The sequence below is a fragment of the Amblyraja radiata genome, chromosome 33 (genome assembly GCF_010909765.2).
Source record: "Amblyraja radiata isolate CabotCenter1 chromosome 33, sAmbRad1.1.pri, whole genome shotgun sequence".
In the NCBI taxonomy this organism is placed as follows: domain Eukaryota; kingdom Metazoa; phylum Chordata; class Chondrichthyes; order Rajiformes; family Rajidae; genus Amblyraja; species Amblyraja radiata.
This window is the reverse complement of record NC_045988.1, coordinates 24,256,322-24,280,632: the sequence shown is the minus strand read 5'-3', so window position 1 is coordinate 24,280,632 and position 24,311 is coordinate 24,256,322.

The window sequence follows — 24,311 nt, the reverse complement described above, 5'->3', positions numbered from 1 at the left end:
GATGTGCGGGGCAGATTTTTACACAGAGGGTTGTGGGTGTCTGGAACACACTGCCAGAGGTGGTGTTGGTGGCAAATACATTTGTAGAGTTTTACAGGTTTTAAGATAGGCACGTTGATATGCTGGGAATGGAGGATATGGATCATGTTCAGCCAGGGGGGATTATTTAACTTGGTAACATGTTTGGCACAGACACTGTGGGCTGAAGTTCATGTGTTGTACAATAGACAATAGACAATAGGTGCAGGAGTAGGCCATTCGAGCCAACACTGTCATTCACTGTGATCATGGCTGATCATCCACAATAGTACCCCGCTCCTGCCCTTTCCCCATATCCCCTGACTCCACTATCTTTAAGATCTCTATCTAACTCTCTCTTGAAAGCATCCAGAGAATTGGCCGCCACCGCCCTCTGAGGCAGAGAATTCCACAGACTCACAACCCTCTGTATGAAAACGTTTTTCCTCACCTCCGTTCTAAATGGCTTAGCCCTTATTCTTAAACTGTGGCCCCAGGTTCTGGACTTCCCCCAACATCGGGAACATGTTTGCTGCATCTAAACCCTTAATAATCTTATATGTTTCAATATGATTCCCTCTCATCCTTCTAAATTCCAGAGTATACAAGCCCAGCCTCTCCATTCTATCAAATTATATGTCTCGCCATCTCGGTAATTAACCTCGTGAACCTACACTGCATTCCCTCAATAGCAAGTATGTCCTACCTCAAATTTGGTGACCAAAACTGCACACGATGCTCCAGATGTGGTCTCACCAGGACCCTGTACAACTGCAGAAGGACCTCTTTGCTCCTGTACTCAACTCCTCTTGTTATAGAAACATAGAAAATAGGTGCAGGAGTAGGCCATTCGGCCCTTCAAGCCTGCACCGCCATTCAATACGATCATGGCTGATCATCCAACTCAGTATCCTGTACCTGCCTTCTCTCCATACCCCCTGATCCCTTTAGCCACAAGGGCCACATCTAACTCCCTCTTAAATATAGCCAATGAACTGGCCTCAACCACCTTCTGCGGGAGAGAATTCCAGAGATTCACCACACTCTGTGTGAAAAAGGTTTTCCTCATCTCGGTCCTAAAAGATTTCCCCCTTATCCTTAAACTGTGACCCCTTGTTCTGGACTTCCCCAACATCGGGAACAATCTTCCTGCATCTAGCCTGTCCAACCCCTTAAGAATTTTGTAAGTTTCTATAAGATCCCCCTCAATCTTCTAAATTCTAGCGAGTACAAACAGAGTCTATCCAGTCTTTCTTCATATGAAAGTCCTGACATCCCAGAAATCAGTCTGGTGAACATTCTCTGTGCTCCCTCTATGGCAAGAATGTATTTCCTCAGATTAGGAGACCAAAATTGTACGCAATACTCCAGGTGTGGTCTCACCAAGACCCTGTACAACTGCAGTAGAACCTTCCTGCTCCTATACTTAAATCCTTTTGCTATGAATGCTAACATACCATTCGCCTTCTTCACTGCCTGCTGCACCTGCATGCCTACATTTAATGACTGGTGTACCATGACACCCAGGTCTCGTTGCATCTCCACCTTTCCTAATCGACCACCATTCAGGTAATAATCTACTTTCCTGTTTTTGCCACCAAAGTGGATAACCTCACATTTATCCACATTATACTGCATCTGCCATGCATTTGCCCAGTCACCCAGCCTATCCAAGTCATCTTGCAGCCTCCTAGCATCCACCTCACAGCTAACACTGCCCTCTAGCTTCGTGTCATCCGCAAACTTGGAGATGTTGCATTCAATTCCCTCGTCCAAATCATTAATATATATCGTAAATAGCTGGGGTCCCAGAACTGAGCCTTGCGGTACCCCACTAGTCACTGCCTGCCATTGTGAAAAGGACTCGTTTACTCCTACTCTTTGCTTCTTGTCTGCCAGCCAGTTCTCTATCCACATCAATACTGAACCCCCAATGCCGTGTGCTTTAAGTTTGTATACTAATCTCTTATGTGGGACCTTGTCGAAAGCCTTCTGAAAGTCCAGATATAACACATCCACTGGTTCTCCCTTATCCACTCTACTAGTTACATCCTCGAAAAATTCTATAAGATTCGTCAGACATGAATTACCCTTTATAAATCCATGCTGACTTTGTCCAATGATTTCACCACTTTCCAAATGTGCTGCTATCCCATCTTTAATAACTGATTCTAGCAGTTTCCCCACTACCGACGTTAGACTAACTGGTCTGTAATTCCCCGTTTTCTCTCTCCCTCCCTTTTTAAAAAGTGGTGTTACATTAGCTACCCTCCAATCCTCAGGAACTACTCCAGAATCTAAAGAGTTTTGAAAAATTATCACTAATGCATCCACTATTTCTGGGGCTACTTCCTTAAGTACTCTGGGATGCAGCCTATCTGGCCCTGGGGATTTATCGGCCTTTAATCCATTCAATTTACCTAACACCACTTCCCGGCTAACCTGGATTTCACTCAGTTCCTCCATCTCATTTGACCCCCGGTCCCCTGCTATTTCCTGCAGATTATTTATGTCTTCCTTAGTGAAGACAGAACCAAAGTAGTTATTCAATTGGTCTGCCATGTCCTTGTTCCCCATGATCAATTCTCCCCTTTCTGACTGCAAGGGACCTACATTTGTTTTAACTAATCTCTTTCTCTTCACATATCTATAAAAGCTTTTGCAGTCAGTTTTTATGTTCCCTGCCAGTTTTCTTTCATAATCTATTTTCCCTTTCCTAATTAAGCCCTTTGTCCTCCTCTGCTGGTCTCTGAATTTCTCCCAGTCCTCTGGTAGGCTGCTTTTTCTGGCTAATTTGTACGCTTCATCTTTTGTTTTGATACTATCCCTGATTTCCCTTGTTATCCACGGATGCACTACCTGCCCTGATTTATTTTTTTGCCAAACTTGGATGAACAATTGTTGTAGTTCATCCATGCAGTCTTTAAATGCCTTCCATTGCATATCCACCGTCAACCCATTAAGAATCAATCGCCAGTCTATCTTGGCCAATTCACGTCTCATACCCTCAAAGTTACCTTTCTTTAAGTTCAGAACCCTTGTTTCTGAATTAACGATGTCACTCTCCATCCTAATGAAGAACTCAACCATATTATGGTCACTCTTGCCCAAGGGGCCACGCACAACAAGACTGCTAATTAACCCTTCCTCGTTACTCAATACCCAGTCTAGAATAGCCTGCTCTCTCATTGGTTCCTCTACATGTTGGTTTAGAAAACTATCCCGCATACATTCCAAGAAATCCTCTTCCTCAGCACCTTTGCCAATTTGATTCACCCAATCTATATGTAGATTGAAGTCACCCATTATAACTGTTTTACCTTTGTTGCACGCATTTCTAATTTCCTGTTTGATGCCATCCCCAACTCCACTACTACTGTTAGGTGGCCTGTACACAACTCCCACTAGCGTTTTCTGCCCCTTAGTGTTTCGCAGCTCTACCCATATCGATTCCACATCCTCCAAGCTAATGTCCTTCCTTTCTATTGCATTAATCTGCTCTCTAACCAGCAACTCTACACCACCTCCTTTCCCTTTCTGTCTATCCCTCCTGAATATTGAATATCCCTGGATGTTCAGCTCCCAGCCTTGGTCACCCTGGAGCCATGTCTCCATGATCCCAACTATATCATAGTCATTAATAGCTATCTGCACATTGAACTCATCCACCTTATTACGAATGTTCCTTGCATTGAGACACAAAGCCTTCAAGCTTGTTTTTGCAACACTCTTACCCCTTATACTATTATGCTGAAAAGTGGCCCTTTTTGATTTTTGCCCTGGATTTGCCGGCCTGCCACTTTTACTTTTCACCTTGCTACCTATTGCTACTACCCTAATTTTACACCCCTCTGTCTCTACGCTCACACATTTAAGAAACCCTTTCCCTTTAACTCCATCCTCCACTATCCCATTCGACACCCCATCCCCCTTATTCAGTTTAAAACCACCCGTGTAGCAGTGGCAAACCTGCCTGCCAGAATGCTGGTCCCACACCTGTTAAGATGCAATCCGTCCCTTTTGTACAGTTCCCCCTTACCCCAAAACAGATCCCAGTGATCTAAGAATCTAAATCCCTGCCCCGTGCACCAGTTCCTCAGCCACACGTTCAGGTCCCGTATCTCCCTGTTCCTGCTCTCGCCAGCACGAGGAACTGGAAGCAAACCGGAGATAACAACCGGTTGTATGAAGGCCAACATGCCATTAGCTTTCTTCATTGCCGGCCGTACCTGCATGCTTACTTTCAGTGACTGATGAACAAGAACCCCCAGATCTCATTGTATATAGTTCTGTATAGTTCTGTAATTTCTGTTTAGATTAACAATAAAATTATAGAATACAATGCAAGGACATTCCGATACATCAGGTCCTTAATACAGAACTTCTGAATTGTGCATGTAAACTACCGATATATGATGTCTAAGGGGCAGCACGGTGGTGCAGCGGTAGAGTTTCTGCCTCACAGCACCAGGTTCGATCCTGACTACAGCTGCTGTCTGTTTGGAGTTTGTACATTCTCCCCGTGACTGCGTGGGTTTTCTCCAGGTGCTCCGGTTTTCTCCCACACACCAAAGACATACAAAGGTTTATAGTTTAATTGGCTTCTGTAAGTTGTCCCTTGTGTGTAGGATAGAACTAGTGTACGGGTGATCACTGGTCAACAATTGTAAATTGTCACTAGTGTGTAGGATAGTGTTAGGATGCAGGGTGATCGCTAGTCGGCGCGGACTCGATGGGCCGAAGGGCCTGATTCCGCGCTGTATCTCTAAAGTTAAAACTCTGAGGAAAGATAATCCATGCTTATACTGCTGACAGTAGTTCATAGATTCCTACTTTACACACAACCGTAAAACACACAACGCAATGTTTTCCACTGTACCTCTGTACCGTGGCAATCATAAACTTTAAACCTAAACCACCAATTTAAGCCCATCCAAAACTCTGTCGGACTTATCTAGCAAGCAACAATTCCCCGCACTATTTGCTTCTGTGTTGGTCAATATTTGCTACTGGTTAGAAACATAGAAACATAGAAATTAGGTGCAGGAGTAGGCCATTCGGCCCTTCGAGCCTGCACCGCCATTCAATATGATCATGGCTGATCATCCAACTCAGTATCCCGTACCTGCCTTCTCTCCATACCCTCTGATCCCCTTAGCCACAAGGGCCACATCTAACTCCCTCTTAAATATAGCCAATGAACTGGCCTCGACTACCCTCTGTGGCAGGGAGTTCCAGAGATTCACCACTCTCTGTGTGAAAAAAGTTCTTCTCATCTCGGTTTTAAAGGATTTCCCCCTTATCCTTAAGCTGTGACCCCTTGTCCTGGACTTCCCCAACATCGGGAGCAATCTTCCTGCATCTAGCCTGTCCAACCCCTTAAGAATTTTGTAAGTTTCTATAAGATCCCCTCTCAATCTCCTAAATTCTAGAGAGTATAAACCAAGTCTATCCAGTCTTTCTTCATAAGACAGTCCTGACATCCCAGGAATCAGTCTGGTGAACCTTCTCTGCACTCCCTCTATGGCAATAATGTCCTTCCTCAGATTTGGAGACCAAAACTGTACGCAATACTCCAGGTGTGGTCTCACCAAGACCCTGTACAACTGCAGTAGAACCTCCCTGCTCCTATACTCAAATCCTTTTGCTATGAAAGCTAACATACCATTCGCTTTCTTCACTGCCTGCTGCACCTGCATGCCCACTTTCAATGACTGGTGTACCATGACACCCAGGTCTCGCTGCATCTCCCCTTTTCCTAGTCGGCCACCATTTAGATAATAGTTATTTTTCTCCTCATTTCTAGTTTATTTTAGAGATAAAGCACGGAAACGGGTTTTTCAGCCCACCGAGTCTGCACTGACCAGCGATCTCTGCACATGAAGATTATCCTATACATACTAGGGACAATTTTATCAAGTCAATTAACCTACAATCCTCTACGTCTTTGGAGTGTGGGAGGAAACCGGAGCACCCGAGGAAAACCCACGCAGGTCACGGGGAGATACATACAAACTCCGGAGAGACAAGCACCCGCAGTGGGGATCGATCCCGGGTCTCTGGCGCTGTAAGGCAGCAACTCTTCCGCTGAGCCACTGTGCTGCCCTTGCTTCACAAGGCCACTCCACTCTCCTCCTAGAAACCCTGCTGATGTCAGCAAACCTCTGGGATTTGCCACGATTTTAAAGTGCGGTGCAAGCACAATGTATTTGTAGCCGCTGGCCAGCATTGTAAAACATAGCAGGGTCTGTGATAGAATCCCTCTTCCCCTCTGACATATAATCTGATAGCTGTTCGTGAAGAGTTATTCTCGACCTGTTGCCCTCCAGTGTGTAATCAGAGGTTAAAACTGGAGCTCTAATCTATAGATTTCCTGTAGGTGCCACGAAATAACTGTCCTCAGGGGCTTGGCAGTTAATAAGTTGGGCTCTGAAACAAACATCAATACATAAAACAGCTATTCGAACCTGACTTACTCGACCAAGTAGTGACGGGATTGAAGGTAACATAAGCATCTGTGTTTATCCTCTGTGCTAATGTGAACAAAATGTAAAGGATATTTGGATAGGAAAGGTTCAGAGAGATATGGGCCAAAAGGGGGGCAGAGGGACTAATGTATATGAGGCATCTCAGTTGGTATGGGCAGCCGCTCTTGGGAGCCGATTTCCTGCACGCGTTCTCCCTCGTTGTCGACTTGCGGGGCGGTCGCTTGGTTCCTCTGTCGGACATCGGCCCCGCTGCACCGTGCGGCCCGCCCCCGCCTGTCCCGCAGCTTGATGCCATCATCGATGTCAAGGGCCCATTCGCCGCCTTGATCGCCGATTACCCCGAGCTCCTTACGCCCCGTTTCAGTGGGGCGGCTCCCCAACATGGGGTCGTGCACCGCATCCCCACCGAGGGCCCCCCAGTGCATGCTCGGGCGCGCCGCCTCCCACCAGACATCGCCCGGGATGAGTTCCAACTGATGGAGGACATGGGCATTGTCTATCGGTCTGACAGCCCATGGGCCTCCCCGCTACATATGGTCCCGAAAGCACCTGGGGGGTGGAGCTGTGGTCCACCAGGCAGCAGAGGCACCTTGCCTACATCTCGGAATTCACGACAGATATCCGCCACATAGCTGGGAAGCTTAACGTCATGGCCGATGCCTTGTCTCACCCCGCCATTCCCTCTGTTTCAGCTCTCGACCAGGGCGTCGACTGCAGCAAGCTGGCAGCAGCGCAGCTGGCTGATGCCAGTATGGCAAACTATCGCACCACCAGCTCTGGCTTCCGGCTAGCTGAAGTGCCTTGCGGAGCAGCCAGTATCAAGGTCCTTTGTGATATCTCCAGCGGACGCACGCGCCCGCCCAGACATTCCCGTCAGTTGGAGACAGCGGGTTTTCGACGCGGTCCATGATTTAGCCCACCCGTCCATACGTGCGATGTGCGACGTCCACCCTGTTGGCAGCCAAGTCCATCTGGCACGGACTCCATAAGCGGGTAGCTGCCTGGGCCCGTGCCTGCATCCTGTACCAGTCCTCCAAGGTCCAGCGACATGTGCAGCCTCCGGTGCAGGATTTCGCTGTCGCCGAGGGCAGGTTCCTGCAAGTGCATGTGGATCTCGTTGGTCCCTTACCACATTCCCGAGGCACCAGGCACCTGCTCACCATCGTGGACCGTTGCACGAGGTGGCCGGAGGTGATTCCACATTCGGATATATCTGCTGAGGCTTGTGCCTGGGCTATGTCGCACCACTGGATCGCCCGGTTCGGGGTGCCCTCTGATATCACCACGGACCGGGGGGCCCAGTTCACCTCTTCCTTGTGGTCGGCCCTGGCACAGCTCAACGGTGCCTGGTTACACCAGACGACCGCCTTTCACTCGGAGGCTAACGGGCTGGTCGAAAGGTTCCATCGGCACCTTAAGTCGGTACTGAAGGCCCGGCTTACGGGTCCGGACTGGGTGGACCAGCTGCCTTGGGTCCTCCTGGGTATCCGTTCCGTGCCTAAGGATTTGGCTGCTTCCTCGGCAGAGCTTGTGTATGGCTCAGCCTTGTGGGTGCCTGGGGTTTTCCTGCCTGCCGCCCGCGGACAGGAAGTTTTGGCCTCGGCGTTGCTGGCCGTCCTTCGTGAATGGGTTCGCACTTTGGCTCCCATCCCCACTTCCAGGCATGGGTCGCCCGCGGTGTTACAACAGTGTGCTTATGTTTTCACCTGCAGGGACGCTCACTGCTCGCCACTGCAGCGGGTCTATGAGATGCCTTTACGGGTGCTGCAGGTCGGAGTTACCACTTTCACTTTGGACGTGGATGGCCAGGAGGAGTTCGTCTCCGTCGACCGTCTCAAGCCCGCCCACTTGGATGGGGACAGCCCAGTGGTCGTTGCTCCACTGCGACGTAGGGGTCGTCCGTCGGCCCCCATTGTTACGACCGTCCCAATTTTGTGGCCCTCGCGTCCTACCGGCCTTGTTTTGCCGCCTCCTACTGTTACGCCCGCCCCGCTTTCGAGAACCACGCGTTCCGGACGTATCATCCGGGTCCCTGCTCGGTTCCGTACCTCGGGTTCTGGGGGGTGCCATGTAGCGGCACCTGCTGGTGCTCGCAGGTAGTCGAACCCTGCGGTCGGGTTCCCCGGACATATGACACTGGGAGGGGTTGCGTTTTCGCGCGCTTTCTGGGCAATGCCCTTTCAGTCACCCTAGACCACCATTGTGGCTGGATCTGTTTTGTTGGTTGTGTGAGACCCATTGTTAGTTTAATCGTTTTACAAATAAAACTTAATTTAAACCATCGACTCTTGTCCCCATCCGCCAAACTGCGTTAATATTCTCACAAAAGCTATATGAAAACGTTACATCAGATGGATTTATTATGGATATAATAATCACCGTGTGGATGGATGGAAAGGGCCTGTCTCCACGCTGTATCTCTAAAGTAAAATAAGGACACAAAGTGCTGGAGTAATTCAGCAGGTCTGGCAGCATCTCTGGTGAAAATGTATAGGTGATGTTTCAAGTCGGGACCCTTCTTCAGACTCAAACAGTAAACAGTAAACAGAAAACAGGCACCTTTATTGCCAGTTGCAATCAAAAGGTGGGAATGTATCTTCCCTTTGAAGCATAATGATGATACTTTTTCATTGTGATTGCTTTTACAAGTAGCTTGCTTCATTACTTTGGAGGTTGTTGAAAGTGTTATAATGCCAGTACGTTATAACACCAGCTTTGGTTCGATGATTGGACTCTTGCCTCTGAGAAGGAAGGTGTTAGATATAATCCGCAAACTTGAATAAATGATGTAAGGCAACATTTCGTTGTGAAAGATCATTTACCAACATTCAGGAATGAAGAAGGGAGTGTCCCAGGCAGTACTTATCCCTCGGATACCATCACTAAAAGAGATTATCTGGCCATTATAAAGCCCAGTTTATCTTCCTTTGTTGAAAGTCTACTTTTTCTTCCTTCTGCCGGAAGACACCGGAAGGGTTTCAATCGATTCCGTAGATTACTTTTTTCTATTTTATTTTCTTTCTGCACCAGTAATTTCCGTCATTCTATGGATTTGTGAACTCGCCTAACTTTTAGCAGGTGTGAGGCTTAATGTTAATATTGACGTCTCACGGGAGGATTAGATGGCTGTATCTAAAGGAACTGCCATAACTTCTACATGTGCGTCCAGAGAGTTTAAGATCCCTTCCTAACTTACCATGCACCAACTCTGCAGAAGGCACGGAGAGCCTCCACATATGTTAATTTGCCCTCTACATTAACTGCTTCCATGCACTCACAAGACTCTTTATCCTTAGCTTAGGTCCACGATGTCTAGCTTATATCTTGTAATCTTTTTGAATTAGGTGTATGTTTTAATAATTCATGAGTTTTTAAAAGTGATGAGAGCTCTTACAATATCTTGAACCCACTCCATCATCCAGCTGCCGAGTGGAGCCCACTGCAGCAATTCTTTCATCGTTTTATTTTCTACTGCTGTATTAGGAATCGATCCAATTCTGTTTTGATGGTTTCAGTGGAATCTATGTTCTCTACTTTGCGTTTCGCAGCCTAGTGACACAGCGCTTGGAAAATATAACCATGATGGCTACATTAACTGCCACGTCCTCATTTGCTGAAGATGATCTTTCACACCCGTCACCTTACAAATGTTCCAATGATCTACAGAAAAGTGTGAACGTATTCACTTCCGCAATATCTCCAGTGAGTACATCAGACTCCCCCTCTTCGCAATCAATCGCATATTTCCTGGACCCACACTTGCAGCCTTCAAATCAATTTTAACCATTTCACCATCATCACCCCACAGCCTTGAGTTTGGGACCAGCGGGAAAAGTGCAAATCCTCTGTGAGGAACGTTTGGAAATTTAGCAGGTGGCCATTCAGCCCACCTTCTGGTGATAGCTCTTCTTTTTGCTAATTAAGTACTTTTGCCATGTCCCCGCACACGTTTGTGCTATGATGAGGTACAACAGTTAGAGATAGACACAAAATACAATGCAATACTGTTTTATTCGTCACAGTGCACATAAAGTGCAAGTGAAATGAATTTGTCAGCAGCGGTACAATGATAATGAACACACAAACACAATAAAAATTTAACACAAACATCCACCACAGCATTCATCATGGTGGTGGAAGGCACAACATTTGTCCAGTCCTCCTCCATTTTCCCCCGTGGTCGGGACCTCAACCCTCCGCAGCCGTCTCTGCGGGCGTCCAGATGTGCAGACAGGTAAAAGTCCAGGTAAGTCCAGAGTCGGCTCTTCCCCACCGGAGATCACGGCTTTAGGTTGGTGTAGGCCGCAGGCCGGCGGTCGAAGATTTAAAGTCCCCGCCGCAACGCAGCCAGAAGCACTGCAGACCGCAAGGCCGGCGGTCGAAGCTCCCCTCCAGGGGTGATGGTAAGTCGCCACCGCGCCCGCGGTAGAAGTTGGTCGCGGGCCGGCGGTGGAAGCTTCTTCTACTCCCCGGGTCCCCCACGAGGGATCCCGGGCTGCAGACGTGGTGGAGTAACTCAGCGGGACAGGCAGCATCTCTGGAGAGAAAAAATGGGTGAGGTTTCGGTTCGAGACTCTTCTTCAGACTGTGAGTCAGGGGAGCAGGAGACACAAAAATAAGGAAGGGTGAGGCGTGAAAATGAGACATCAAAAGAGATGTGGTTCATGAAAAATGTAGAAAAGATCATTTTGTGGGTGACCAAAATATCTACCATTCCTTCTCTCCAGTGATGCTGCCTGTCCCACTGAGTTACCAGGGTTCTGTGTCTATCTTTGAAGTGAACCAGCAACTTCAGTTCCTTCCTACACAACAGTTAGTGAGGTTTTTGAATACTGAATCCAAGCAATGAAATGGCACAGTTCAGAGCCTTTATTTGGGTTTTAATCATTTGGTTTAGTTTTGTTTATTTTTTAGTTTAGTGGTACAACATTGAAACAGACCTTTCGGCCCACTAGTCCATGCCAGCCATTGATCACCTATTCACACTAGTTCAATGTTATCCTACACTTTCATCCACTTCCTGCTCACTGGGGGCAAATTTTTCAGAGGCCAACTAACCTACAGACCTGCACGTCTTTGCGATATGGAGGGAAACCAGAGTACCCGGAGGAAAGCCAGGCGGTCACAGGGAGAACGTACAAATTCTGAATGCACATCACAGGTCAGGATCGAACCCGGGTCGCTGGTGCTGTGAGGCAGCAGCTTTAACAGCTGTGCCACCGTGCTGCTCTTCAGCTCAAAATCAATATTCATTCTCATTCACATCAATTATCCTGTTCTCGTCTGTTGATGCTGAGCCGTGTGGCTTTCAGTATTGACGTATAACCCTGGTTTCTGCAGGTTGTGTCAATAACCCACAAGTAACCCCCACCTCAGTAACCCCCACATCCAAAGAGTTTTCACGAGTTGTTCTTCACATAAGTACCCCTCTCAGACTGTTTGAGGAGTGAATAGCACCTACAAAACCACGAGATTGACATCAAGTATAGGCTCCACCAAAGATAATTTGACCTAACTATGTCAGACTAACAATGTCAGATGCTGTCTTATACCAAAAATAGACACAAAGTGCTGGAGTAACTCAACGGGTCAGGCAGCTTCACCGGAGAAAAAGGATAGGTGATGTTTTGGGTCGGTGACGATCCAAAATGTCATCTATCCTTGCCGCTGGGCGGCACGATGGTGCATCGGTAGAGTTGCTGCCTTACAGAGCCGGTGACCCTGGTTCGATCCTGATGTCTGTATGGGGTTTGTACGTTCTCCCCGTGACCTGTGTGGGTTTTTTTTCCGGCTGCTCCAGTTTCCTCTCATACTCCAAAGACATACAGGTTTGAAGTTAAATTGGCTTGGTATAATTGAAAAATGTCCCGAGTGTGTACGATAGTGTTAGTGTACAGGGATTGCTGGTTTGCAAGGACTAGGTTGCTGAATGGCCTGTTTCTGTGCTGTATCTCTAACTGAAACTAAACTAAAACATTTAATAATGCAAATAGGTTATTTATACGAGTTAAGGAAAGAGTTAAATTGTGTAATTACATTTTAAACCCGGGAACTGTAAATGTAAAGATGGAATCACTAATCTTGCCAGATGAGTTTGTCCACATTCTTGTTGTCACACCCTTGGCATTTTGTTGTGTTGCCTCAAAGAAATGGGCATGCCAATTAAAAACAATTAAACAGTGAAAACTGATTTAGAGTAAGTAAGAAAATGTGGGTGATAATATGCATGATTACTTGCAGAAAAAAGCTGAGCTGAACAAAGATTAAAGAAGTTTTGGACCATGATACAGAAGGAGAGGGAATGGAAAATGGTGGAGTTGATTTAGTTGAGAATATGTCTGATTCAGATAGTTGGTGAGCTGAGTGTGGAATATCGAGATAGGTAATATGTGTTTATTTTAGTTTATTTTAGAGACACAGTGTGGAAATAGGCCCTTCAGCCAACTGGGTCCATGCCGGCCAGTGAACCCCACGCACTAACACGCACAGAAGGTCCAATTTACAATTTTAATAAAGCCAATCAACCTATAAGCCTGGTACACAAAAATGCTGAAGGTGTCAGCCCAAAACATTGCCTATTTCCTTCACTCCATAGATGCTGCTGCACCCGCTGAGTTTCTCCAGCATTTTTGTGTACCTTCGATTTTCCAGTATCTGCAGTTCCTTCTTAAACAACCTATAAGCCTGTATGCCTTTGGAGTGTGAGAGAAAACCGGAGGACCTGTAGCAAACCCATGCAGGTCACAGGGAGAACGTACAAACACCTTACAGACACCTCTGTACAGATCGAACCCGGGTCTCTGGTGCTGCAAGGCAGCAACTCTACTGCTGCGCCACCATGCTGCCCATAAACTTGTGCATAACCTTGGTGGTAGTATCTGCTGCATGAACTTTTCCAACAACAAGATGCAGCTCTTTAAGAAGAAGGGTCTGAAGAAGGATTTCGACCCGAAACGTTGCCTATTTCCTTCGCTCCATAAATGCTGCCTCACCCGCTGAGTTTCTCCAGCACTTTTGTCTACCGCAGCTTAATAAGACCTTGGTTAGCCCACAATTGGAGTATTGATGCAGCTCTGATCATCTAGATGCCAAGTCAAGTCAAAAGTGTTTTATTGTCATACGTTCCAAAACTAAAACAAATTGTTACTTGCATAATCACAACAGATATTTAAACATGTCTGTTGACAGGTTGTGGAGGCTTTGGAGATGGTGCAGAGGATTGGACTGGGTGATTTTAGCTACAAGGTGCAGTTGGACAAACTTGGATTGTTTTCTCTGGAATGTTGGATATTCAGGGGAGACCTGACAGAAGTATATTACATTGTGAGAGGCATGAATTATATTTATGTTTCATAATACATGAATTATTATGGGAGAAACAGTCAGAGCCTTTTTCCCAGGATAGGGTGGCGCAGTGGTGAACACACAAACACAATAAAAATTTAACACAAACATCCACCACAGCATTCATCACTGTGGTGGAAGGTCAAAATTTGGCCAGTCCTCCTCCATTTTCCCCCGTGGTCGGGACCTCAACCCTCCGCAGCCGTCTCTGCGGGCGTCCAGATGTGCAGACAGGTAAAAGTCCAGGTAAGTCCAGAGTCGGCTCTTCCCCACTGGAGATCACGGCTTTAGGTTGGTGTAGGCCGCAGGCCGGCGGTCGAAGATTTAAAGTCCCCGCCGCAACGCAGCCAGAAGCACTGCAGACCGCAAGGCCGGCGGTCGAAGCTCCCCTCCAGGGGTGATGGTAAGTCGCCACCGCGCCCGCGGTAGAAGTTGGTCGCGGGCCGGCGGTGGAAGCTTCTTCTACTCCCCGGGTCCCCCACGAGGGATCCCGGGCTGCAGACGTAGTGGAGTAACTCAGCGGGACAGGCAGCATCTCTGGAGAGAAAAAATGGGTGAGGTTTCGGTTCGAGACTCTTCTTCAGACTGTGAGTCAGGGGAGCAGGAGACACAAAGATAAGGAAGGGTGAGGTGTGAAAATGAGACATCAAAAGAGATGTGGTTCATGAAAAATGTAGAAAAGATCATTTTGTGGGTGACCAAAATATCTACCATTCCTTCTCTCCAGTGATGCTGCCTGTCCCACTGAGTTACTGCAGCATTCTGTGTCTATCTTTGGAGTGAACCAGCAACTGCAGTTCCTTCCTACACAACAGTTAGTGAGATTTTTGAATACTGAATCCAAGCAATGAAATGGCACAGTTCAGAGCCTTTATTTGGGTTTTAATCATTTGGTTTAGTTTTGTTTATTTTTTAGTTTAGTGGTACAACATTGAAACAGACCTTTCGGCCCACTAGTCCATGCCAGCCATTGATCACCTGTTCACACTAGTTCAATGTTATCCTACACTTTCGTCCACTTCCTGCTCACTGGGGGCAAATTTTTCAGAGGCCAATTAACCTACAAACCTGCACGTCTTCGCGATATGGAGGGAAACCAGAGCACCCGGAGGAAAGCCAGGCGGTCACAGGGAGAACGTACAAATTCTGAATGCACATCACAGGTCAGGATCGAACCCGGGTCTCTGGTGCTGTGAGGCAGCAGCTTTAACAGCTGTGCCACCGTGCTGCTCTTCAGCTCAAAATCAATATTCCTTCTCATTCACATCAATTATCCTGTTCTCGTCTGTTGATGCTGAGCCGTGTGGCTTTCAGTATTGACGTATAACCCTGGTTTCTGCAGGTTGTGTCAATAACCCACAAGTAACCCCCACCTCAGGTGTCTCGCTTCCACAAAAAGACCATGTCCTCTTATTACTTCTGTCAATATGGCCAATGTTGATGCAAACACCACATTCATTGTGTAGGGAAGAGCTGCAGATGCTGGTTTAAACCAAAGACAGACACAAAAAGCTGGAGTAACTCAGTGGGTCAGACGGCATTTCGATAGAACATGGAGAGGTGATGTTTCAGGTTGGGACCCTTTTTCAGACTGGGCCTTCTTTGGACTGAGGAAAGGTCCTGACCCAAAACGTCATGGATCCAGGTTCTCCAGAGAAGCTGCCTAACCCACTGAGTACTCCAGCATTCTATGTTTTTTTTCTGTAAACCAGCATCTGCAGTTCCTTGTGTCCATAAGTCCGGATGTTGACTTGCTCGATCAATGTGATTTAATTATTGACAGCCGATTTATCCACAAGGTTATTACATTCACAATATTCTGCCGCAAAGAAGTTTGGACTTTATAAATCCATCTGCAGTAACATTTTTACATAGCTTATGTAGGCATATTAGTGCAGTGATTTTCGAGATACGGCGTGGAAACAGGCGGGGGGGGGGGGGGAGAGGAATGGGGAAGGAGGAGGAGAGGAAGGGGAGAGGAGGGGGGGGAGGAGGGTGGAGGGGAGGGGGAAGAGGGGGGAGTGGGGGTGAGAAGGGAGGAGGGAGGAGGGGGAGAGGAGGGGGAGGGCGGACTTGAACTCGGCAAGCGGGCGGCGCAGATGGGGCCGACTGCGAACGAGCGACGGGCCTCGGCAGCTCTCAGGACCTTGCGGGACCTCTGAACCCCTCGGCAGCCCAACCAAATTAATGCGTGCTCAGCGGGGGGGGGGGGGGGGGGGGGTTACGTAATCCAGAGCCCTGGTGATGGAGGGCGGAAGGCTGTGGAACGCTGAGGACGGCCGACCGAGTGCGAGTTACGCGGGGGGGGGGGGGGGGAGGGTTACGTAACTCGCAGCTCATTGAAAAAAGTGCCCAGCAGGCTGCGCAATGAAAACTGCGCAGCACGCCGCGAGGAGCAGAGGCATTGTGACATCATCCAGCTCGGTCCAGCTCGTTAGATTTTAAAAAGATCTCAGATTGGTGAACAATTTTAGTAAAATACTCGGGAAATAATGAATCAAATTTTCAGATGAGGCGATTTTTGAGATCATGAGGTAAATCTCTACCGGCATATGTAAAAATGTCACCATTAGTGCGTCGGGTTTTCGAGGAGATGTGAATCACAAATAAACAAGACACACACAAATAAATACATCCACATCCAAGATCAGAGTTTTATTTTATAATAGATATATTCCATCACATTTGTCCTTGATGGAATCCAACTGTTGGAGTGAAGAGGAATAACTACTTAGAGCATTGTAGAAATATAGAAACATTGAAAATAGGTGCAGGAGGAGGCCATTCGGCCCTTCGAGCCAGCACGCCATTCATTGTGATCATGGTTTATCGTCCCCTATCAATAACCCGTGCCTGCCTTCTCCCCATATCCCTTGATTCCACTAGCCCCAAGAGCTCTATCTAACTCTCTCTAAAATCCATCCAGTGAATTGGCCTCCACTGCCCTCTGTGGCAGGGAATTCCACAAATTGTGTTCTGTTCTGGCCACCAACTTATGGGAAAGATGTTGCCAAGCTGGAGAGGGTGCAGAGAAGATTTACGAGGATGTTGCCAGGACTAGAGGGTCTGCACTATAGGGAGAGGTTGAGTAGGCTGGGACTCTATTCCTTGGAGCGCAGGAGGATGAGGTGTATAGCGGTGTGTATAGGGATGATCTTATAGAGGTGTATAAAATCATGAGAGAAATAGATCAGGTAGCTGCACAATGTCTCTTGCCCCGAGTAGGTGAATCGAGGACCAGAAGACATAAGTTTAAGGTGACGGGGGAAAAAATGTAATAGGAATCTGAGGTGTAACCTTTTCACACAAAGGGTGATGGGTGTACGGAACAAGCTGCCAGAGGAGGTAGTTGAGGCAGGGATTATCCCAACATTTAAGAAACAGGTGCATGGATAGGACAGGTTTGGAGGGATATGGACCAAAAGCAGGCTGGTGGGACTAGTGTGGCTGGGACACGTTGGCTGATGTGAGCAAGCTGAGCTGAAGGGCCTGTTTCCACACTGTGTCACTCCTTGCCTCCACAATACAAACATGAATACCTACATTACATTTGAAATAGTTTCCAATTCAATGGGCAGCAACTTTCTGAACATTCTTTGTGACATTGCCACCTAAAACCAGCTACTGTTTTACTTTAGTTTTCAAAGCACAGCACAGAAACAGGCCCTTCGGCCCACCGAGTCCGTGCCGACCAACGATTGAAGGATTGAACCCGGGTCTCTGACGCTGTGAGGCAGCAACTCTACCACTGCACCACTGTGCCATATCGCCCCGGTGCTTCTATGTTTTGGGTCAGAATCATTATCACAAATGTTGATATAAATATCATTGAATAAGGTCGGCAGATGATAGTGCTGCTGCCTTACAGCGGCAGAAACCCGGGTTCGATCCTGACCTCCGGTGCTGCCTATGCTGAGTTTGCACATTCTTCCTGAGACCGAGTGGGTTTTCTCCGGGTGCTCCAGTTTTCTCCCACATTCCAAAGACATGTAGGTTTTGTAGGCTAATTGGCCTCTGTAAATTATCTCCAGTGTGTCGGGTAGAACTAATGTACTGATGATCAATGGCCCGCAGGAACTCAGTATTTCCACACTGTTTCTCGAAAATTAAACCTAAAACAAGGACAATTTTCACCAGTACTGGGACACATCTCCCACCAATTAGTTTAGTTTAGAGATACAGCATGGAAACAGGACAGACATTTAGATATACAGCGTGGTGGTCTGACAGATAAGTCACTTTAACTGTTATCTCTGTAAAGATCTATTCTATAATCTTCAGCTTCAAAGCGACTAACACACAAATACTCCAAAATGCGAATCTTCATTGTTGAGCCCGTTAGTCACGCAGACTGGAAATCAAAGTACTTTCAGTGGGTAGACCGCTGATATGTGGACTGCTCACCATGGAACAGGTGTAGGATCATCTTGCATTGTAGTCTGCACGCCAGCTTGTAGTCTGCACAGTCAACTTTGACTCCCCTCTCCCCGTTGGATTGCAACCTTGTCGTGGTCGGGGAGCTTGTGTGTCTCAGTGACCCCTAGTGCTTTGCCAGCGGGTGATTAGTCTCCTGTTAGGGTCTCCCATGCTGGACAGGTCGAAGGGTAGAGGCGAGATGAAGAGCAATCCACTGGTCCTCCAGGTTGGAGGTTGAGCACAGGGCTAACAACCCTGTCTCGTAAAACAAATATGTTACGGAAACAACAACTGAAGGAATCGACACTACTGGGCGTGATGGACTTCCAGGGCTATCGACAGATGCTAGGATGAATGTTAACCGGACAGCGTCCCAAGAATAGCCCTGCACTGGACACCGGAAGGGAAAAGGAAAAGAGGGAGACCCAAAACCACCTGGCGTCGAACTGTAGAGGAGGAAATGAAAACAATGGACCTGACCTGGGGTAGTGTCTAGAAGCTGGCCCAGAACAGGACCTTCCTTGCTGCCCTACATGCCAGGAGGCATAATAGGCAGTAAGTAAGTAAGTAAGTATCTTTGTCTCCCCCAAGTCCCATTTTTTGATGCAGGGAAAGGTGAGACACAAGGAACTGCAGATGCTGGTTTACAAAAAAAAAAAACACAAAGTGCTAGAGTAACTCAACGGGTCAGCCACTGGTGGACATGGATGGGTGACCTTTTGGATCGGGATCCTTCTTCAGACTGACTGTAGGAGGGAAGAGAGCTGGAAGAGAGGTGAAGAGGAGGCAAGAAGTTGCAGAGATTGTTGAGAGGCCCAGCTAGCTGTAAAATTTATCACCCTTCCACCCCAGCCTCTCCAGTAGTGCCCTTGCCTTTCAGACACCCAGAACACACAACAGACACAAAAAGCTGGAGTAACTCAGCGGGACAGGCATCATCTCTGGATAGAAGGAATGGGTGACGTTTCAGATCGAGACCCTTCTTCAGACTGAGAGTCGGGGAGAGGGAGACGCAGAGATCAGATGAGACAAGGATTCAAGGCAAGCTAACTAATTGGATGTTGACATCCCTAACTTCAAGTAACCCTTGCTTTTCCTCTCTCTCCATCCTCCCCCACTCCACCACTGGAGAGGCTGGGATGGGAGGGTTCTTCCCTCCAGATCCAGGTCTGCTTGCGGTGGGTGACAGATACAGGTCCACCACTGATTTCTGTCTCCCTTGGTTCCTGAGCCTTTGCCGGATTATCCGCTTACCAGACCAGTTCAACAACACACCACTGACCCACGAGTTATACCCCCTTCCCTGTCTCTAAGATGTAAACAATTATCTCTTTCGGGAAAGAGCGATACGCAGCGCCATCTGTGGCCACCCAGTGAACTGGTCTGGAGATCAATAGACAATAGGTACAGGAGTAGGCCATTCGGTCCTTCGAGCAAGCACTGCCATTCACTGGTGACCATGGCTGATTATCGTGGGGATTTCAAGTGCGCTCTCGTAATTTTGGCCGGATTAAAGGAGGTGCTGGATCATCAGTTGCTGGAAAATCGATGGAGTTCTGTAAAAGCACCTAAAAGGCAGCACTGGGATTAAATCAGGAGCTTATACTGACTGGCTTTACTATCTGCCCCTTCTGTGGGTGTTAACTACTTGTGTGTAAGCATCTTCATGGCACCCTGTACTATATACAGTATGTATGAGTGAGCAGTACATGCCATTTCACAATTTGCAAAGCACTCCTGCAGGGCAGTATTGGGCAGTATTGAGGTAAATTCTCGGCTGTTAAAAACTCCAGTGATTCAAGGATCCAAGGCAAGCTGGCTAACTGGATATCAACTCTAACTGAAAGTAACCCTTGCTTAACCTCTCTCCACCCCTCTCCATCTAAGTTCTCCGGCCAATCTGACTGGCCCCTTCGATGTCAGCTTCCCCAAGCTAACAAGTTTGTTAAATTAACAGCTACGATCTATTCTACATTTTCCTTGACCTTCGATGCCTTTGATATCTCGTTTTCACACCTTGCCCTTCTATATCTCTGTGTCCCTCTCTCCTGACTCTTAGTTTGAAGAAGAGTCTCGACCCCAAACCACCCATTTCTTTTATCTAGAGATGCTGCCAGAACCATTGAGTTACTCTGGCATTTTGTATCTATCTCAATTGGTTCCAAAATTGGCTTAGTGATGGAACACAGAGACTTGAGCTGGAAGTAATAAATGGCGGAGTGGACTTGATGGGCCGAATGTCTTAATTCTGCTCCTATAATGTGTGAACTGGTGATTGGATTAGCAGGACTTGTATTTCCTGGAACAAAGGAGGAGGAGAGATGACCTGATAGAGGTCTATGTTCATGAGAGGCGTAGATAGGGTAGATCGCCAAAATCTTTTTTTTCCCATGATCGGGATATCAAATATAAGAGGTCTAATGGAAACACAAGAGACTGTACAAGTGGAAAAATGGAGCAGCAAATAACCAGGTGGAGGAATTCAGAAGATTGACGATAGGTTTAAGGTGAGAGAGAGGAGTTTTAAAGAGAATCTGAGTGGAATGTTTATACAGATAATTGTCGATATTTGGAATATGGTGCCAGAGAATAGGAAGGAATCAAATAAAAGTATAATGTTTAAGGGCATTGAGACAGATATTCAAAGAGGCAAATGATTAAAGGATATGGTCCTAATGTGGCCAAATGGGATTAGAAAATGTCAAGAATTGTCAAACTGACAATTGAAATTAAATTCTTACTCGCAGCAGCGTAACAGGAATTATAAATGCAATAAAACCCTGATAAAATATAACATTTGAAACAATACAATACATTAATAACAGCTAAACTAGATAGCTATAATAGTGTAAAAACCAAGGTCCGTAACACAGCCAAAGGCACATTTCATAGAAGCCCATAGTTGTTGAGGTTTGTTGCTGAAATGCATAGTCGCTGTAGGAAAGACACAAAATGCTAAAGTAATTCCGCGAGTCAGACAGCATCTCTGGAGAACATGGAATGGTGATGTTATGGGTCGAGACATTTCTTCAGACCCTGAGGACTCTGAAGTTTGAAGAAAGGTCCACGCATGAAAAGTCACCAATTCTCCAGGGATGCTGCATGACCCGTTGAATTACTATGAGCAGATTTTGGCCTCATATCTGAGGACGGATGTAATGTCTCTGGAGAGGGTCCAGAGCAGGTTTACAAGAATGAGTGGGTTAGCATATGATGAGCGCTTGACAGCACTGGGCCTCTACTCGCTGGAGTTTAGAAGGTTGAGGCAGGACCATTGAAACTTACTGAATAATGAAAGGCATAGATAGAGTGGATGTGGAGAGGATGTTTCCACTGGTGGGAGAGTCTAGAATCAGAAGTCACAACCTCAGAATTAAAGGGTGCTCGTTTAAAAGGGAGGTGAGTGGAACTTATTTAGTTAGAGGGCAGTTAATTTGTGGAACTCATTGCCACAGAGGGCTGCAGAGGCCAAGTCAGTGGATATTTTTAAAGCAGAGATAGACAAATTCTTGATTAGAATGGGTGTTAAGGGTTATGGGGAGAAGGCAGGAAAATTGCATTAGGTGGCAGAGATCAGTCATGATTGAATGGCGGAGTAGACTCGATGGGCCGAATGGTCTAATTCTACTCCTGTAACTGCAGCATTTTGTGTCTTTCCTTGGTAAACCAGCATCTACTGTTCCCTGCTTCCTCACTGTCAGATCCTCGCTTGGATCCGAATGTAATCAACATGCTTCAAGGACACTGAACATAAACGCGTTGTTTTATTCTTCCGCCATTCCTTTACATCTCGGCCACACGTGTCCTCTGACCTTTGTGACTCATAGTAACACGTGATACATTGAAATATATGACGTCAGTTACCATGACACACATGATCACTGCAGTTAGGCACAAAAGGCTGGCGTGGACATGGTGGGTCAAAGGGCCTGTTTCTGCATTGTTTTTGACTCACTGACTATATATTAACCAATTTTACCCAGACCTCTCCGCTCAAGTCTTCCAATTAAAAACTGCTTGTCATTATCGATTAAGGATTTTGCCATGAGATATGGGAGATTGTTTCTCAGAATGTTAATTTTGCTCATTTTATTTTTACAAAGTGCACAGAATGAGGTGACTCCAATAATGAAAATGTACGAAACATTCCATCATTTGAATAATTTATTTAGAAATTTTAATGTTTCATCACACAAAAAGGATTTTCAATATGGGGATGGAATGTGTGGAAAGTACATTAGTCACAAGGATTTTACAATGCATTGAGCCGATTCCTAATGCCCCTGTCTCACTTAGGAAACTTGAACGGAAACCTCTGGAGACTTTGTGCCCCACCCAAGGTTTCCGTGCGGTTCCCGGGGGTTTTTGTCAGTCTCCCCACCTGCTTCGACTACCTGCAACCTCCGGCAACCACCTGCAACCCAAGAATAGCCCTGCACTGGACACCGGAAGGGAAAAGGAACCGGGAACCGCACGGAAACCTTGGGTGGGGCGCAAAGTCGCCAGAGGTTTCCGTTCAGGTTTCCTAAGTGGGACAGGGGCATTACTGTCGTCTCTGGTACTCACTTTCCTAAAACACCATGTCATAACTTTAGCAAATGAAAATCAAATCAAAGACTGGAATTGCTGGAAATCTGAAACAAAAAACAAAATGCTGGAAGCACTCAGCAGATCAGGCAGCATTTGTGGAGAGAGAAACATAGTTAAGGGCCTGTCCCACTTTCACGAGGTAATTCACGAATTCTCCCGAGTTTTCCCCTCATTCAAACTCGCAGAATGTTCGTAACGAGTCCGTAGGAGGCCGTAAGAGTTCGTATATATATCGTAGTGGCTCGTTATGCCAGCCGTAGGTATTCGGGGCATCAGGTAAGTCGGGACGTTTTTTCCAGCCCGATGAAAAATGTCCACGAGTAAATAAATAGCTAGGATGAAAAAAATTGCAACTTTTTACTCGTAGTTAGGCCGTGATGGTAGACGTAGGTAGTCGTGGGTACTCATAGATATTCGTGGGTACTCGTAAATCTGCAGCTGGACAGAGAAAAAAAGGTGAGTGAAAAAAAAAGCTTAAGTCAACATCAGCATGTGACCTCTGTCACTCCAGTTCGTGAGCATATTCGTGGAAGGTCATAGGAGTTCGTGGATTACCAAAATCTTGATTTTGTTTTTAGGTGCTTTAAACTCAGCAGAGGTTTTGGATTAAGTCGTGAAAGTGGGACAGGCCCTTTACTGTTACAGATTCTGACTCAGAAACGGATTCTGACAACGGTTCTGGTTGTGCCAAAGAATCTTTGATTCTTGCACTCCTCTCTCTCCATCCCTCCCACACTCAAGTCTTGCAGCTTCAAAGTTGTTTTGTTGAGTCCCAGTGTCTGAACTTGTTCTCACCTCGCCCACGGCTAACAATGGCCTGTTCCCTTTATCATCGTTACTTTGTTGCATATCTTTCATTCATTTGTTCTATATCTCTCTACATCACTGTCTATATCTCTCATTTCCCTTTCCCCTGACTCTCAGTCTGAAGAAGGGTCTCGACCCGAAACGTCACCTATTCCTTTTCTCCAGAGATGCTGTCTGATCCGTTGAAATACTCCAGCTTTTTGTGTCCATCTTTGAAATATTAACAGCTTTGCTTTCCATAGATGTTGCCTGCTTCAGATACCTACAAGCAGGTAGATACCTACATCAAGCCCTGAACAGAGTGTCAAAGATAGAACAAGGTGCTGGAGCAACTCATCGGGTCAGGCAGCATCTCTGGAGAAAAGGAATAGGTGACATTTTGGGTCAAGATATTTCTTCAGACTGATAGTCAGGGGCGAAGGAAACTAGAGAAATGAAGTTACAAAGAACAAATGAATGAAAGGTATGGAAATAACAAATCAAAGCCAATCAGATGACTCAACCTGACCCAACCCAAAACACATATTCCTTTTCTTCAGATATACTGCCTGACCCACTGAGTAACTCCAGCATTTAGTGTATATCTTCGGTGTAAACCAGCATCTATAGTTCCTTCCTTCTCATCTAGTGTCAAAGATAATTTTACAG